Genomic DNA, 19,593 nt, shown 5'->3' on the forward strand with positions numbered 1-19,593 from the left:
GAGGCTCCTCTTGGCCGGGTGGGTGAAACTGGTCTTTTGATCATGCCGCCCGACGCCAGAGAGGGTCTCTGCCTAGGGGCTTATTTTGCCCAATAAATGTCAGGGGGCCAAGGTCGCCCAAAAAGATCTTCTACATCGTGCTCTGCAGGGAGCACGATCACTGATGACAGAATGCTTTTTGCGCTCTGAACAGAGCACATTAGTAGTTTACTTGCCATCAGTCACAAGCTCTACACGGAGCGCAGCCGCATTTAGTAAGCGCACGTTAGGATTGTTGGCCGCTGAGGTTAGCATAAAACAAGAAGAATCTCACCGGCGTAAGCGTGCTCTGCACAGGGCAGGCACGGCTGAACATACAAATCGATGGAGCGAAGGGTGGCCTGCTTCCTAAGCAAAGCCAAACAGGTTGGCAATGGTGACACAGAGACACAGCGAAAGAGAGCTGCTGGATTGGGTAAAAGCGGCAGAACAGGAATTTAGTCACGAGTGGGTTAAAAGAATGTTGCGTGGAATTGCTGGGCCGATATAAGGAAGAGATCCTCCCAGCCAATTTCAGGAATCTAAAATGAGGATTTTAGTGAGGAGGACATCGCTGAGGAAAAGAGCCAGGCCGTTCCTCGGGATAGCAGCTGCTGGGTGCATTCAGAGGCCCCAAACTGAAGTCCCTTTCACATGAAAAGCAGGATTTTTCAATACCAACACAAAATGGTTTTTTGATGTGTGATTGCAAATGAAAACTGAAGGGCCCTGTGAAAAGGGTCTACCTGTCATTACCCAAGGAAAAGCAGCATTTTAATTCACAAAGCAAGCAGAAAAACCAAAGGTCTCTTTCACATGAAAAACAGGATTTTTTAAACACTGTCACAAAAACAGATAAGCATGTGTATTTACAGTTTAAATGTGAAAATTGTACCACTGCTAACAGGAAAAACACATACAAAATACCAATGACATTTGAAGAGCCACTTTGTTTTCCATGGAAAAATGTCAGGCCAGAGGCAACCCTTTTGCTGGCTGTTGGACACATGTCACAGGGAACTTAAACTCTGGATGTGACATCCCCCATCTAATCACAACTGCAATAAAGTGTATCCTGCTAAAGGTGTGGAAACCCTAGTGTTCCCCAGACTTGCTGGCTCTGAAGGCAGTTACTGCAGGACACGCTCCCCTTGGCTCGAGCATGACTAAAAGGTGTGAAGACTGGGGGCTACAACTTCAATCAGGCAACCAACTTCAAAGAGCAAGCTGCAAACACAAAGAGACTGATAAAGAAAAAAACTCTGGTTACAGGCGAGCCCCGTGAGACCATGTGGCCTGAAGGCAAGAGAATTGCCATTTGTCCAACATGAAGATTTACTATTAATTTAAAAGGACTTTTATCATTCAGGCCTTTTCCCCAGCAATCCTAAGGCAGATTTCTTTCATTTATGTACCATTTTTGAGGTATTTGGAGATATAATATTCGTCCAACTGTGACTCAGGGAACTGGCCATCTAAGATGTGTTTCTGGCTGACCTGAAAATTTTCCAAATGTGAGAGCTGGTGAATGGGTGGAGCATAAAATAAGGTATATGGGTAATAAATTACATATAACTGTTATGCTTTTTATGGAAACGGCAGAAAATTAAATTGCCACATGGGCGTGCAAAATGACCTGGCTGTCATCTTATTTAATTTCCCATGATTAACTGAATCAGAAAATATGTATATTATGGCAGTTATTAGTACATTATGACGTTTTGCATATAACTAGTATTTGCCAAACATTTGCCATGAGAACAAATGGGGCTTGTAAATTAAGCTGCCACATGTCTGACTCTTAAACCAATCCATAAATAGGGGCTTGAGTGGGCAGGAGAGAGAAGGGTAACTATCCAATCCTATTTGCATGACCTCTTGTAGGGTACTCCCCCCCCCACCACCCCCAAGATTGTAGAATTGGTCATGTCATCGTTTTTATATAAGGGGGACTGCATTAGGAGGAAGGGACAGAGCTGCTGAAATTTATCATCGAAGGGCGCTGATGAAACTTAACATCTGACCGCTGCAAGGAAACGTCAGAGGAGATAGCTGAGAGTGCAGCTGGGTGAGGCCGTCTATTTCTAGAAAGGCCTAAGAGCTGATGGCAGAGAGAGGGAGGCTATCCTCGAGAGTGGTGTGTCCAGACACCTACCCTATCTTTCTAAAGTGTCCTGAAACGCAGCTGGCTTTCCTGAACTTTAAACAGAGGCTTTCTATCTAAGTAGAACTGAGCCCTGCGAAATCAAAAGGTGGCCGAATCTGCTTGCCTTAAGTCCTTTCCTTCTTACTGGGAGGGAGGGGCAAAACTGTGTAGATCCTTAGCCTACTTAACTAAAATATTAATTTAAGGAATTCCCCATTTGGTGGAACACTACAGGGTGATTTTTGTAACAATTAATAAAGCTCACTTCCCAGTGTTTGTTGAAAAAGTATAGCCGATAATTTAATTGGGTAATCCTTTTTGTCCTGTTGACCCCCGACTTCTTTAAGGAAGAGGGGTGTTGTTGACCTGAAATCAGTCGAATCTTTTTGTCCAGCTTCCCCTAACACAGGCCTTTCAGTGGAGGGGGGGTCTGAAATCCAAAATTCACCAAATCTTTCCAGTTTTTCTGTCCCACTTCCCCGACACAGACCAAAGAAGGGGGTCTGAAAAACAAACCGCTAAATCACCCTGTGTTTATTTTAAACCAAAAGTGTGGGTGAAATCATAATTGCCATTATTTGTACCAATCTTGAAACCCTACTGCTAGCCTTTTAACCCTTCAGGAAAATCAAAATTGCACAACACTACATTTATAATTGTTTTGGTTATTGATCAGTTTAATTTTTTTAAGTGAAATTTGTAGAAAGTAAAGAATTGTGATTTGTGTTTTTTTAAACTAATTTGCGTAATTGATTTGAGCAACGAGAAGTTAATGGTGAGCCATAAAGAAGGTAGCGCGTGTAGTTCAGTGTGATTTCTATTACTTTTAAATTACATAAATAGAAATATATTTCTGTTACACCGGCCTGGTTCTTGGCTCGTTGGTAGCTCAGGTGGAGGGACGCAAGGGGCATGATACGTGTCTGAAGTAGGGCTGAATAAAATAATCCGTTAAACAGTTTGTTGCATCACACCTTGAGTGGGAACTCCCTGGGTTGAGGGTGGCTACTCATAAACCACTACACAGCTAACACCTGTACTGGGAGGAGGCGCTTTGACAAGAAAAAGAATACAGGTACTGATAGGGTAAATTGGCAAAGGTTATTAAGAAAGCAGTGAATAACAAGAAGGAAGTTCTAAATAAACAAATATTGGAAAATATTGAAAGGATGATACATAGAATAAGGAAAGGAAGTAAGAAGAGAAAGGGAAAGGTGCTGACACAGATGACACAGACAGTAGCAGTGACGAAGAGAGAGAACACCTTAAGGCATGGGTTGAAAATAGCAATGCAACAAAGAACAAAAAGGTGTTTAAAGGGAATGGAGAGCTTAAAGGAGCTTTCAAAACAAAATGTGGGAGACACACAGCGGGTAAAGAACCACAGAGAAGATTTAAAAGAACTCTGACAAGGCATATTGAGAAAAATGTTAAAAAGGAAACAATGTATAGAGACATTCTCCTTAATAGAGTTCCAGAAGAGAGGTTTTGAGTACACCTTCCAAAATTGGTTATCAGCATTCTACACGTTGGCATCCATCATTTTGGAAACATTTCCTGAGCAGGATTTAACATTGATAACTTACCAAAACACAGTGCTTAAGGTGTACAAAACATTTAGAAGAAATGCTTGGCTCCACTATGATAGTGAATTTAGGATGTTTATGGATAGCAACTCAGAGCTAGGAAGGGACGAGGAAGAAGCAAATCTTTATATTTTTCATGTTTTAAAAGGGAAAGGGACACAGGCACCTGCATATATGCCGGGGCAACAAGCAAGGAGACATTACTACCCCAACACACATAGAGCCAATGACTATTATGAACAGATAAACAAAGGGGGCAGCTCTTTGGTATGAGACAATCATGGAGGTCAAAAACATATATACGCAACACACCACATTTCTCACCCAAAGCACAGGGAGTGGGAATACAACAATATGTTGAGAAAGGTATTTGCGCACGAGGAAAGGAGGGCAGGTACAGACACCAGTGTGGTGAATGTGAGGGAGAACACAGTAGCATCAAATGCACAAAGACCATGCCCAAAACAACTGAAGCAAAAGATGCATGAATTCTAAAATTATGCTGGGTAAATCACCAATCAAATTGCAAGCAATGGTGAAATGGCTCCAGGCATGTCCAGACAAAGTGATCAGCAGCTTCCTTACTCAAGTTTTCACACATGGTTTTATCATACCATTTAAAGGCAGCAGCTCACAGGCTATCGAAAATAACCTTAATTCCGTGAGTGATAGCTGGGACATAGTGAGGGAGAAAATAAAAAAGGAAATAGTTTTAGATGGGGTAAGTGGCCCATGGAAGGATTTACCATCCCCTGAATACATCTGCTTGATGCTAGGACTGATTTTCAAAAAAGGAGAAGGGGGGAATACAGCATGATTCATCATTTATCCTACTCGCGGACAATCTGTAAGCGATGGCATCCCAGGCACGGAAGTGGCAGTGTCTTACACCAGCTTCAAAGAAGCCACTGAGGTAGTCAAGAAGGTGGGAAAAGGGGCTTTATTTGCCAAGGCAGACATACAATCCGCTTGCAGGCTACTCCTAGTGCACAGAAGTTCACAGCCTTTGCTATATTTCCAATTTGAACACCATATTTGATTTTGACAAATGCCTTCCAATGGCTTGTGCCATATGTGAGAAACCTGAAGGTGTCTCACTTGCTAGTCCCCGGGGATCTGTTATCCAGGAGGCTGGGACAAGGCCATAACTATTGGATCCAGTTCCTGGGGGTGGACCAGTGGGGGAGGAACAACTGGATGGGGGAATGTCAGGGGGAGGAAGTGGGACGCCGATGGGCGAGATGTTGTATTCCCCTTCTTATAACACGTTGTCCCCATCCAACCACGTAGGATACTCAAAGACTCTACCCCCCTTTTCCGACACGAACACCTTCTTAGATTGTAACAAACAACGGACTAACACCAGAACCATTTACCTAACATGTCCCAACACAACAGTCAGGCAAAGTCAGGCAATTGACCCGAACCACGCACACTTAACGGCCCTTTCCCTTCCCCACAGGGATAAAAGGTGGAGCACAATACGAGCAAGGCAGGCCACACGATGACACAACTATCCAGACAAGGCAGTTCAAGAGGAGTATAAAGGCGGAGAGAACCGAAAGGGTGACAAGGAGAGAAGTGACCTTGCCCTTTACGACCAAGATCCGCGATGCATCCATGGAAGGAATCGTAAAACCGCGAACAATAGCCAGAGTGTGTTGCAGCAGATGTCAATGGTACACTGAGCATGCCTACGATGAGAAGCAGGACAGAGAAATATGCCTGCTACCGTGGTACCGTCCTTGACTCCAGATACGAGGAAAGCCAACCGGTTCATCACAGCTGGTGAGTCGAGGGGAGAACCGATAAGAAACCGAACTGTGTTGAATGAAAAACACAAAGTGTCACATTGAGGAAAGTTCAAAGAACTGTAAACTGTTAAGGGAAAACCAGCTGTGAGAGAGGTCCGGCTCCACGTGGGTGCTCGCTCAAGAGATGCTGGTTGATCCCACATTCAATTAAACTACCGATACCAGAAGGCCCTAGGAGAGCCGCGAGGAAAAGGTGAAAGTGGTCATACAGGGGTTTAGCAAAATCCCTGTACAGTCGAAAGTCTTTGACCGACAAACCATTGAGAAGGCATACCGTATGATAAGAAAGTAAAAGGAATTGTGAAGTGGCAAGAGTGAACCCAATGGAGGGATGCCAATAAAGAGGGGCAAAGCCTAAAGTCCCAATGAACAGTGTGTTGACAAAAGTGAACCTGACAGAGGGATGTCCACGGTGAACTGTTTAAAACGACATTACAATTTGTGAACGCCATAAGAGAAATTGATTTGAAAAGCCGTAGTGAACCCGACAGAGGGAGGCAAACATTCAAGAAGGGTCTGAGACCGGAAGATGGGGATCCAGGGGTGAGAAGCCATCACCCCAACGACACGTGAATGCAACCATAGAAAGCTTTTGGAATATAAAACAGAGTGAACCTGACAGAGGGGGGCTGATATTCAAGAGGGGCCTGAGCCCGGAAGATGGGTTGCCAAGGGTGAAGAATTATCACCCAAATACAATCAGAAAGGAACTTTTTGTTGAAACCTTTCTTGATCATTTTGAATCTATCAGGTACTCTGAAACAAGAGAGTTAACCAGCAAAAGGTCCTGATATCGATAGGAACTGTTTGTGGATCTGAGCCCAGAAGAGGGGATCCAGGGGTGAAAATTCATCAGCCAACATGCATACGGAAAGAAACTTTTGTTTGATATTTTGACTGCACCAGGTCCTTAGAAGCCAGGGACTTTTTGTACAAAAGAGACTTGACCACTGGAGGTCCTGATACCGGAGAGCGGAACTGTTGTCTCGTGCTGGACAAGCTCGAGCGTGTGCTGTGCTCAGGAGTCCCGCCTTGTCCCTTGCTCAAAACATGGGGAAGGGAGACCCCTGACCACATTCTGACTTATCATTTGTGAGCACTTCTTTCTTTCTTGTGAACCTTATTCCACACTCTTTTTGTATTTAGCGTAAGGATTGGCAATAGGGTTTCCTTAGTATAGGCCCTTTTATTTGACAAGACACCACTAGGACTGCCTTATTATTATTTGATGGTTGTAGCCTGCCCCCATCTTAGATTTAGGGTTAGATTAGGCATTTTTCCAACCCGCATATAAAGTTTAATATACACCCTTGAACTGTGATCACTTGTGTCTGTCTTCACTGTTGCCACCATGAGTTCCTTACACATATCATGTGCCGTCTTTGAAAAGCTGAGATGATTTCTTCAATGGGCATTTCAGAAATCCATGCCAGAGGCCGGGGTCATCCATTACTTGGATGATTTTTTGTTCACAGCTCCAGAAGGGTCAGAAATGTGTGCACTGGCATTGGAGAAATTTAAAGGGCTAACTGCAGAATGGGGCATCCCACTGGCACACGAGAAAACAGTCGGCCCTTTGCACATCAATTCTTACCTAGGTATAGAAATTGATTCGATAAAATTGGAATGCTGCATCCCTAAAGGAATGGTAGAAGACTTACTGGCAGCAATTGCCACATTGACAAGTAAGGAGGAGGCAACAATAAAAGAACTGCAGCCACTAGCAGGCAAAGTTCATTTGATCAGGCAGGGTAGTGCCACAAGGGCAAACATTCTCAAGAATAATTGCACTAAAGACAAAAAGGCAGACAAAAGAGTACTTTCATATAAGGCTCGGAAAGAATGGTGAGAAGGACTTTGCGATGGGGGTGACATTTTTAAGGAACTTCAATGGGGGTGCTAAGTGCAATGACAGAAGATGGCACTAAAGTCGGATATTGAGGTAAAATCATAGCATATTGCTGGCAAAGAAAATTACATTGCTGATCCTTTGTGTTACCGTTAGTGGGGAACATGCAGGTGTCTCAGACCGGACGCAGACCACCAGATGACAGAAGTACCAGAGGTGATTGCGGTACAACGGCGGGGGCAAAGAAAGAGATCTACACACCAACACAACTCACACCAGGGTTGGGTGCCACACGTGTGGGGTCCATGAGGAAGCCATTTTAAGCACCCAAAGGTGTATTACCTTTGCCTTGCTACAGCTCTGGTAAGTATTCCCAGCTCATGCGCACTGTCATCGTCCCCATCGGTGACCAGGGATAAGGCGTATAAAACCATATTGTGTGGCCCGAACGAGGGGGTACGACTCAGGTTCCGCTCGGATGTGGAGGACGAGGGGTGGGGAATCCATAGCTTACAACCTCTCTCCCCACAATACACAGCCACAGAGACAAGACACACACGACCTGTAGCATATAGCTGTGCCAAACAACTTTGCCAAACACCCACGACTCCCTGTAAGCTTCTCCTGGTCTCTCCCGACACTGCCACAATACACATTTAAGACCCGATTGTGCACATGACTCTAGTGAGCGGTGGCGCTTAGCTTGTAACATTCTGGGCAGACCCAGCCATCCGAGAGCTAGCCGAAGAAAACTCCAACCCACAATCCTTAAAACCCTCAACTCCATCATATTCTGCAAATAGTATGTTTGACTTGACCTTGCACCACCAGCTGCAGGAATCCAAAAGGGTGCACCCCCCCAGCACTGTGACCGGATGACCACCATCGCCAGTCCCACCGCTGATGCCACAGGAATACCCCACGTTGCACTGACTGAGTTTTGTCTAATTTTATAGGCAATTTTTAACAATATTTAATGCAACATTGACTATTTTTTCCTCTAGAAATTGACATTTTATGCGTTTTAAGAATTATTTTTTGCATATGAATTTCCATTAACTTGTATGTGTCAATTGGCTAACTTTTGGTTACATTTTTTAGTAGCAACATTTTATCTGTTTTAATCTATTTTAATGTAATTCTTTGGCTAGCATTAGTCTGAAACTTTTAACTTTTTATTACCCTTTTAGTACCTCTTGCTGCATACGGCACAACTGCCTAGGGTCCATATTAGATCGGTTGTTGGGTAGATGGGTAGATGCAGGCCACCACACACTATCCTAGGTAGGATCGATTAATTGGCACATTTGTCGCACCTTGAAACACTTGTGTATAGGCACGTTATAATATCATATCATGTACCATTTACTCACCGGTGCTATGCACGGAAATAGATTAACATATGCACTGGTCAAAGGAGAGGCATTCTATCTGCACATCTTGCACTTCTGCATTATTTGCACCTCTGCATTATTTGCACTCTTGCATCACTTGCACATTTTCATTGCTTGCACCTTTGCGGAATTGACACATTTAGAGCTACACCATGACTAAACATAAAGCCAGAGATCTCCCCCCGGCTGTGAACAAAACTAAAAAGCGTAAACCAAGCCAGACTGGTCCCAAGTTTCAGGGGGCTCAAATCTCCCGCCAAACTACCCTGAATGAATATCTAAAACAAATGGCAGGGAACATTTAGGAGCACATTTTGAACACTGAAAGGGCAATTGAAGACGCATCTTCCCACACAAGCGACCTGAACGGCATATTGGCACTTCCACCCTACAACAACACCAGTCACCTACATCTATCCTACTGTATTAACGTAAGTGAGGGAGTGGGAGCATCACAGCTGTCAAACAGGCCTGCATTGGGCCCGGTTTCTATTAGACAAAGCGCACTAGAAGGGGGTGCTGAGGGTAGAGAAGTCTCCCGTTCATCGCCTGGACAGGATGATAGCTCTATGGATTCAGTATCCAGTGACTTTAAAATCTTGGAAGAAGCGCTGGACATGAAACTGGCTCCCCTCCTCTCTGGTATCACATCACTCGAAGACTCTCTTAACATTTCCCTGACCCTTTTGGATGATTTAATTAGGGGGGTGAAGAAGGATGTCTTAGAACTCAAAGAAGCGGTCTCTATAAACAGTGTGGCTACTATAAGGGTCAGGGCCTCGAGTTCAGTAATTAGGACACATCTGGTACCCCAGAATGAGGCTCAGAGGAATATGTAGCCTATATCCCCATTAGTCCCTGTGCACACTCCCCAGAACATGACAGGATCAAGTATGAGTGACGTAACAAGTGCTAAAGGCCCAAAGATGACCCCCCCCAAACTTGCTGCATTTGCTGTTGCAAAACAAAGATGTAATTGTCCTCCCGCCTGAAGCAGCACCTCTGGTGGGAGTTATAACTGGTGTGCCCCGTTTAGCGGACGGGGTGGAAGAAACTACAATCTCCCTAATAAATAAAACGTCTCAATGGAATAACACCCGCCTACGCGGCATGAAGATCAATCCCAGGGTTATACTGATAGCAAGAAGGGTCTCCTGGATAGGGAAAACCCCTAAACGGAGAGAGAGGGGGACTGTGTGATCGTCTCAGCAGCAGTAGCCCCAGCCATGTTGGACTCTCTGATCTCTGCACTTAATATTACTCTTCGTGGTCTGCCAAGCAGGATTAACAAGTACCTTCGTCCCCCTAGCCGCATTTGACTCCCTGCACACTAGCCCCATAATTCCACAGCAGGTTGGGTGGGAGGTGGCAAAGGGGAGGGGTGGGGTAAGCCGCCCACCTAACAGGGGCGTGGGAGGTTCCTGGATAGGGGGCGGGGGAATCATCACCTCGAACCATTTTGATACCTTGGCAGGCATCGAGGAATTGGACTAACTATCGACCTTTGAATAAAGAATTCTAAACCACTTGGGGTTAACCGCCTGAGTATGGAACAGTCCGGTCATTGCCCAGAGCGTGTTATCTTTCTCAGCTGGAACATCGCAGCGGCAGCGTAAACATTTAAAAGGAGGGACATAGTGTCATACATGATGACGTACGACATGATTATTTTGCAGGAAACTTGGGCTATGGTACCCGTGCACCTGGACGGATACGTCTAATTTTCAAGTCCAGTGCGTAAGAACAAAAGAGGCTGCTGCTATAGGCAAATGGCAATCCTGATGAAATTATCCCTAAACTATTATATTGAGGCAAAGGAATTGAATGTCTTCACTCTCCAACACGTAGCGTTGACACCCCAGCGGGGTTACACACTGCTGTTGGTGAATTTCTATAATAGCCCACATGCCTCAGAAACTAACCAGCTAGGGGTAATAAAAAGATCTGTTCGAGTCCACACTCCTAAATCTGGTGAGTGAGCACATGGTAGTGGTTTTGAAGGGGACTTTAATGTGAAATTGGGTAATGGGATTCCCACTGACTTTGCATATGGGATTGCTCGCCCACAGATGTCTGACGATCAGATGTGTTCAAGGGGCTTAAAGCTGAACACATGGTTCATGGTCTGGAGATTGCGTTCTTTGAATGGACGTGTACACTCAGATGTACCGGGCAAGATTACATTTGCAAGCACCCAAGGTTCATCAACAATTGATTACTTTTGTATGCATTTCCAACACTGGCATCATATCGTGGAGTTTACAGTTGTAGAGGAAATTGCCAGTGATCATTCCCCACTGAGGCTGGTCATAAAACAGGACCATCTCGATTCTCCCACAGTTGTTCACCAACAACTAGATTTATGTGAAATCAGCCCACACTGTAAACGCAGGGTAAAATGGGCAAAGTGCGATCTGATATTGGCCCAACACAATGCAGTGTATACGAACCTAAATCACATCATAGGCATTCTTGCTCATGATAGTGAGCCATACCAAATCGTGCTTGGCTCAGAAAAACTTTGGAGGTCCCTGACTGATCTATTTCAGCGCAATTTCAAAACCGGTAAAGGAAAACCAAAGATTTGGTTTGACGACACATGCAGGACTGCACAGAGTACCCTGAAGGTGATTTTACGTAACAAGGACAGCACTAAGGGAGATGTCATTAGGGCAAGGGCAATTTACAAAAGGTCAGTGTAAATCAGGAAAATGTATTTGGAGAAGGCAGTGTGGGAAGAATTTCTCTTGGCTGCCTTCAATAAGGATTCCAAGAAATTCTGAGATTTTGTTGCAGGTGGACCGGCATATAAGAGGCTAAAGACACACAGGGAAAATTATGTGGGAGCCAGAATATGGCCAGACCATTTCATGTCCCTGTTCAAGGGCCAGGCAGCCAGATACAAAGGAGGTGATCGGTGCTCCACATTACATTTGACTCTGAAGGAGGTGGAAACACCAGTCAAACAGCAATCACACAACCACGCACCTGGCCCAGATGTGGTCCCTGCAGATTTATTTAAGGGGGAACTGGAATTGTGGGTCCCACTCTTGACAACCTGTGTTAATTCCTACTTGGAATCAGGAGTATATCCACAAAAATGGAAAGTGCGATTATATACCCCATATTTAAAAAAGGTGATCCGGGAAGCCCCCTGGTTTACAGGCCCATCTCTCTGCTGGACACCTCCTTCAAGGTCGTACAACACCTAGAGGAATGGATTCTCCAAAGTCAAATCCTCTCGGGAACCCAATATGGCTTTAGGCCAGGTTTGGGCACTCGAGAACAAGCACTCAATCTATATTTGGTTGGGGCGTCCTCCGATCCATTTGGCCTTTATGGACCTGAGTACAGCCTTTGACAGAGTGGAAAGGGCTATGCTATGGCAGGTGCAAATCATCCATGAGGACACCAGAGCATGTGTTCGATTTGGGGAGCAGGGGCAATGCACTGGCTATTTTGAGGTAGCCCCGGGAGTGCGCCAAGGATGTGTCATAGCTCCAGTGTTGTTTGCACTATACACAAATGGTCTAAACAGGGCTCTGGTGGAGTCGAAGGCAGATTACCCCAGGGTGGGTGGTAACACCCTCCTGTATTAGTGTACGCAAATGACACCGCTTTAATTGCCCGCATCCATGGTAGCTCTACAGCAGTTAATAGATGTTTGCACTAACTTTACGTCTGATTTGAAGCTAACGGTTAATACCAGCAAATCAGTATTGATAGCATGTTCCCAAAGGGGAGGCAAGAACATCCAAATGCGCAATATGTTAAGTAATGGTGCCATCATCCCACGGGTGTCTACATTTGATTACTTGGGCATTTGTTTCACCGAAAATTGGCGGGAGCTGTTTCACATACAGAAACAGAGTATTAAAATGAAACAGACTTTGGGGGGCATTTCACGCTTTAGGAGCATGTGCCAGGGCTAGCCAATCAATCTCATTATGACAGTTTACAGAGTACAAGTTAAAGTCGCGACTAACTATGACGCAGCACCATGGGGTAATGAAAAAATGATTGGGCCTTCCCTGTTCTGCCCCAAATTATGCTGTACACAGAGAACTGGGTATCACTCACATAGAGGATGATTGGTATATGGCAACACTTTTGCACTGGCTCACACTATGGTCAAACTCAATAGCCAGCCTCACTCATAGCATTACTAGAGGCTTACTGTTGGGGTCTTTTGGGCGAAAAATACCATGGCTGAACTTTGTCTCAAAGTGTTTATCACGGCTGAATGCCCCACATTTGCAATGGCCTGTTGCACTATTATCATCAGCTGAGTCCAACAAGTATAAGCAGGAGTTTTGCACCCTAATTTTGACAAATCGGGAAACTTCTGGGCTTTTAACTGATTCAAACAGAAAACACTTGTTACTTACGCATTTAGAAGTAATTCATCCTTATTTGTTGTACAGTAACAAAACTGTAGACCCCTGGGCACTGACGAGGGCCTGTTTTTATCTTTTATGGCTCAGAGACAACACGAAGAACTGGGCAGGCCATGAGCAGTGTGCGGCTTGTCCTGGTTGTAAAGTTGAAAAAGAAGATTTTCTGCATTTTGTTCTATTTTGCCCACTTTATCATGAAATTGGAATGAAGCCAATTTTAACCAATGTCAACCTGCTTTGATATTTCTATTATGCGATGAATCAATTGCTGTTGCATGGGGATGTTTGGAATTTTTAAGAAAGTCATTTAACAGAAGGAAACATCTGGTAGATGACCAATTTCGATTTGTTATGTTTTTAATGTTGTCTGTACCCCCGTAATGTTAATATTCTGATTTTATATATTTTGTCTGGATTTTATATATGGTTGCATTACTTGTGTTGTGGTTTATGGATTTTATCAGAAAACACTTTTATTGATTGGTATTACTGGATCTGGCAAACAATGCTTCGGCTTCCAAAACAGCGATAAAATACAGGAAGTGCCTCATTGCATTTAAAGAAATAACAGGAGGTAGTAAACGCCAGAGATACGGGAAAAGGATGTGAATCAATTTGAATGGGCTTACACACATAAGAAAAAGAAATCTTGGACGGTATCACACCTTGAAGCAGTAGCATATTTTGTAACTAACAGGGGCAGGGACCCAACACACCGTGCATTAGTAAAATACGCATCGAAAGGATGGGCTAAATTGGAAGGTGACAAAAGAGACACGACACGCCCATTGAATTTTAAGAAACTTCTGAGATTGCTGGGTACATTGGACGATATATACAACTGTACTTATGAGACCAAATTATTTAAAGCAGCATTTGCGTTGGCATACTTACTAAAACAGATCACAAGGGGAAATTTAGGCTTGTCAATTTATATTGCATAGACGACAACACCAATTGCCCAGTATGCATCACAAGGAGTTTCCTCATTATCCACCCGTCCTTCGGCGGACAGCTCTTGATCCATACCAATGGGGGAGCACTCAGCCAGTCAATTTCAGGCAGTTTGAGTTTGGCACCCACTCTTTCCGCATAGGAAAGCATGCAGAAGGTGGCCGTGCCCAGATTGAAGAGTGTGTTAAAATCCCTGCTTCCCTGTTTAGCGTAAGTGTGTGATCCCGGGCAAATAATGTCATCTCACTCTGACTTCGCCCAGGTCCTGGAGGCAGCAGCACTGGGGGTTATCATGCCCTCACTTTGAAGAGCCATAATCATGGTTTTTCCCCCTCCCCCAATTTGGGTAAGATGTGTGCGTTTGGAGGGGAGTTAGTTCCTGGTCTCTTGAATAAAACATTGTGGCATCACTACAAAGACCAGAATTTCTTGAGACTGTAATTAAACAAGCAATTGGCAACAGCTGAATATAAACACAGCCTCCCTGAAGAGAGTTGAAGACTCGAAAGTACTTGGAGGAGCAGAACTATTGTGCATTGGAACTGACAGTTGGGATTTAACCCTACTATATTTCTTTTTGAACATTCTGTGGCAGTTGGGATTTAACCCTGTTATTTTTTAACATTGCTGGGATCAAACCCTGTTATTACTAGTTTGAGGATTAAAAAGACTGGGAACTAGAGTGCGCTCCTGATCTTTTATTTTTGTACTTATTGTTGCAGGAAGCCCAGGTCCTGGAGGCAGCAGCACCGGGGGTTATCATGCCCTCGCTTTGAAGAGCCATAATCATGGTTTTTCCCCATTCCACAATTTTGGGTAAAATGTGTGTGTTTGGAGGGGAGTTAGTTCCTGGTCTCCTGAATAAAACATTGTGGCATCACTACAAAGACCAGAATTCCTTGAGACTGTAATTAAACAAGCAATTGGCAACAGCTGAATATAAACACAACCTCCCTGAAGAGAGTTGGAGACTTGAAAGTACTTGGAGGAGCAGAACTATTGTGCATTTGAACTGGCAGTTGGGATTTAACCCTGGTATTTTTGAACATTGCTGGGATCAAACCCTATTATTACTAGTTTGAGGAGTAAAAAGACTGAGAACTAGAGTGCGCGCCTGACCTTTTCTTTTTCACTCTGACTTCAACTGCAAAGATTGGAGTGCTTATAAGTGATTACATTTACACCCTTACAATAGGACAGTTTTAATAAGTGCAGGGACACATTGTTGTTCCCTGGTGCTCCTCTGCTAGTGGCTCCAGTACTGTCACATGGAATCGAATTATTGCTGCACTGGCCAACCCCAAGTCTCCTAACACTTGATTTGACAGGCAGACAGTCTCACCAGCCAGTCACTGCACCAGAGATTCTATTATAGCGGACTAACTGTGGTAGAAGCAACATTACATTTTCTCCCCTGTTGCTCCCAGCCAGTGAAGTTGCATGAGCGGTCCAGACTATGAAGCTGCACTAGAATAGTCTCATTACAATGAGTAATGAAGTTATTTGCCCCTACACAAGTAAGTTTGCCACTCCACCATCTCTGAAGTTAGCGCCTCTGCCAACATTTCAAGGGTTAGCCCCCTCCCCCGCATACATTTTAGCGTAGGTGCACCCCTGGATGTGTGCACTTGCATTTTGTTAGGCAGAGAGGGGAGGGAAGCATTTCCCGTAAACTGGCGGCGTTAACATTTTACTGTGTTTCAGAGGCGTTGCGGGAGGGGAGCGGGCGGGTTTAGGGGCTATAGCCCCGGGTCTTTTGGTTGTAACCCCGGATAGAATCTCAGGGGCTACAACCAAAAGGCCAGCTAGCCCCGAGTCACGACAGTCCCGACATTAGCATAGCCCCAGATCTTTTCCAGACTTAGCAACACCCCTGCTGTGTTTGTTCAGAAAAATGTACTTGAACAAACAGTAAAACTTTAAATCTGCTACTTTCAAGAAAGACTTCCATCTCCTCTCTGCATATGGCACTTTAAAATATACTATTTGATAGTTGGTCCCCACACCAGGGGGGGGGGGGGTTTGGAGGGGCGGGGTAAAATAGTGGGGTGGGGGGGGGGGTTGGAGGGGCGGGGTAGAATAGTGGGGGAGTAGCCTCCAAGTTTGCCCTGCCTATTTTCCGAAGTGGCCCCTCCCCGTCCCCCTAAATGTAGGTTTCGTTGCGCCCCTGGCTGTCTCTCCTCAAGAGGGACAGCTGGGGTTACGTTCAGCTTGTCCTGCAAGAAAATGAGAAAACGTTCCCCAAACACACTCCAAGCGCCTTTCAAAAAGAAGTGAGTCTGCTTCGGTTTTTGTTGGAGGTGCAGTGTATGTTCTGCTGAGCCCGCCTTTTCGTTTCTGCTGAAAGTGACAGCCTCAATTGCAGTGGAAGAAACTACTAAGCAAAGCAAGGCGACGACATGGAAGTTACAAGGAAAGTGCCCTTTGGCGGTCCCGACGGGGACACACACACACGCATGAGCTGGAACAACCTGACCTCGTCATGCAAACAACAACACACTGGCGGAGCGCAGGGACGAGCGTCTCACTTACAGCGGGGGTCTGCGCGGGAGGGTAGGGTTACACAGTGCGGGGTCTTCTCCCTCTGGTGGCTCCTGCGGGTCCTCCCAGCTTTTACTCAGGGTCTCGGGGGATATTGGTAATGAAGGGAATTCCGGTGTTGGAGGGAGCCCCCGAAACTCGTCCGCGCCAGCGGGAGCTGCGGCAGCTAGCCTAACTCCGAGTCCCAACACGTGCGAGAGGCAGGGCTGCTGCCCGGGGCTCAGGTTCCAGGCTGAGCACCAGCTCCCTCCCTCCCTCCTCCTGTCAAAAACAGAAGCAGAGAGGGCGGTGGCGGGCGCGCCTACCGATCCCTCCACTGACAGGCACACAGGGAGGGAAGGACGCCGCAGAGCACAAACCAATGCTGAGGGAGGCCAGAAGCAGGGGACACTGTTTTCACGGCACAACTTGGCAACATATTGCATTCGATAGATATTTGCCCAGTTCTGGTGTTTTTGCATTTTGGGACTTGTAGGCCTGTCTTTAAAATGGAAATTTAAAAAAAGACAAATCCCAACATGGAAAGAAAAAAGGACTGGATTTGAATGTAATGGGTGATGTTGGCATATGCATAACTACTGGAACGTGTGTGTGAAATTTACACATTTAGTGATGTCAGTTAATGTATGAGGGTGGGCGATATTACCCTTCCCAACAATTAGTATACCCCACAAACACTATATATATATTTAAAAAAAAAAAAAAAATGTAAACCATTCACTCAAATACAAGTGTAACTAAGTGGTCTTGTGTATCGCCCATCTGCCTCTACCACGCTTTGGGTCTGGTTCACTGATGTGGGAGCGTGTGATAAGGCCAAAGAAGAGAGCTTACTCATAGCTTGAGTAATGTTGATGTGCAAACGGCTTAGGACTGTGGTGGACTTATGCAGAGATGTGTGTGTGTGTGTTGTAAGGTGGTAGCAGATGTTAGTGGGAAGTCAGTAAGTTGGGGGATGAGTGGAATAGGCCTTACAAGTCAAAGCATTGTACTATCTTGCACTTCTACCGTTGACCTCTTGCAGACGGATCCAGTTCCTCTAGGACACATTCCCACTGTCAATCTCTCCCTATCTCTCGCTTTCTTTCTCCCCCTTTTTCGTTCACAATTTCTCTTTCTCTCTCTTACATTGTACTCCATGTGCAACTCTAAGGGTGTCTCAGAATGAATAATCCCTCTCACCAGCGTGAGAGGGGTTTAGATTGTATTAAAGACAAGGAGGCGAATATTATGCATTGTCATCTTTACTACTAATACCACAGCAGCAAAGAAAAACAAACTTCAACAAGAAAAATAAGGTTTTGTTTTAACAAACTTCATGTAATAACATAAGACCCTTCCTTCTCGATGACATCCTCTTCTGCAGCTGCCTCAGCATCATCGCCATCCTGAAGACCCAACACAGCCGCACGGGAACCGAACCAGAAACTCAAAATTGAGGCCTGCTCGGACCTCATGACTGGAATATGCCTGACCCGGAACTGCATGAAAACAGAAAAGATAAAGGGTGCGTGGGAGGGATAATACTCACCTCCTTGTCTTTAATAGAATCTAAACCTCCTCTGACGCGACTTCATATTATGCAAGTTGAAAGCCCTTGAATAAAGCCTATAGCAACATACTGAATACGCTTGTGATAAAAGGTCTTGAATGTGGACAACATAGAAAGCTTGGAAAAGAGGTGTTGTAGAGTTAACCCCTCATTGTCTGGCCAAGACTGAAACAACCTTAAGACTACGTTAACATCCCACAAGACTGAATATCAAGCCTTAGGTGGGACCTTGTTGCAAATGGATTTCAGAGTTTTATGCACTAAAACAGGTTCCCCTTTCACCCAACACATGCGCAGAGGAAATGGCTGACTTGAACCCATTCATTGTCCTGTAGACCTTGCCTTCCTTCAACAATTCAACTGAGAAATTAACTACCTCTACAGGAGGGGCAAAATGGGACTAATATGTTGATCCACACATCAGCCCACCCACTAGCTCCATGCTGAGGAGTTACCAGACTTGGTGGATGCGGCCCATGAGTCTTTGATGATACACAAAGCGTCTTGCGAAAATCCCTGGAAGCACCAGGAAAAGCTATAATCTTCCAGGCCATAAGGGAAAGGTGCCCCCTAAGGACCAGATCATGAGGGAGACCCGCCGGGCCTGTAATGATGCGGGAGAAGCCGAGGAAAATCCAGTGCTAACTCCACGAGGGCTGTAAAACAAACCTGATAGGGCCAAACGGGCGTTACTATTATCAGTGTTATAGACTGCCTGCAAACTTGTACTAGGACCCTTTCTATCATAAACAATGGAGAAAAGGCATGAACCATCACACCAACCAATTCTGAAGCAATGCATCTGTTGCCAGAGTGCTGGGATCCGGCCTCCAACTGTAAAAGCGAGGCAACGGACAATTGAGCCTGGAAGCAAAGAGATCTATCTGGATCGGACCCCAGAGAGAGAGGATTGTGCCAAAGACATTTCTGTCTAACATCCAGTTGCTCCTGTCCTGACAGTGTCTTGAATTCCAGTCTGTGTTTAAAGAGGAGACAGAGCTATAATGTAGATGCCACACATATAAAGAGCTCCCATAGTAGGAGAACCACAAAGGGACCAGTCGTAGTTAAAATGATAAACATCAGATTTAATAGAATTACGACCTAAAAAGTGATTAAATAGTGTGGTCCACAATATATACAATTCATAAACATTTTAACACAAATCAAACAGTCGTTACGTGATAAGCTAGGATTAGCTCATTGACAGTGTATCAAAAAACAGGGATACACTCAACATCAGGAAGTACGCTTTACAAATAGTGCAACGTACCCTACAATAATTAGAATTAGTATGTCAACAACTTGGTAACTCTGGTAACAGTACAGAGTTTTAGCTCGA

General features: G+C 44.9%; 1 protein-coding gene across 2 annotated transcripts in view; it reads right to left on the reverse strand.

Annotated features, from left to right (window-relative positions):
- SLC7A2 (solute carrier family 7 member 2) overlaps positions 1–16,941 on the reverse strand; it is a 574,284-nt gene extending 557,343 nt beyond the window's left edge. Inside the window, exon 1 of one of the 2 annotated variants that reach the window (XM_069631574.1) lies at positions 16,691–16,941. The gene's annotated coding sequence lies outside the window, so the exon portion shown is untranslated. The remainder of the gene's footprint in view (positions 1–16,690) is intronic. The other variant, XM_069631576.1, reaches the window with a different exon arrangement.
- Positions 16,942–19,593: the final 2,652 nt, after the last annotated feature.

Source organism: Ambystoma mexicanum, chromosome 6q (assembly GCF_040938575.1).
Source record: "Ambystoma mexicanum isolate Mex_15411 chromosome 6q, UKY_AmexF1_1, whole genome shotgun sequence".
Lineage (NCBI taxonomy): Eukaryota > Metazoa > Chordata > Amphibia > Caudata > Ambystomatidae > Ambystoma > Ambystoma mexicanum.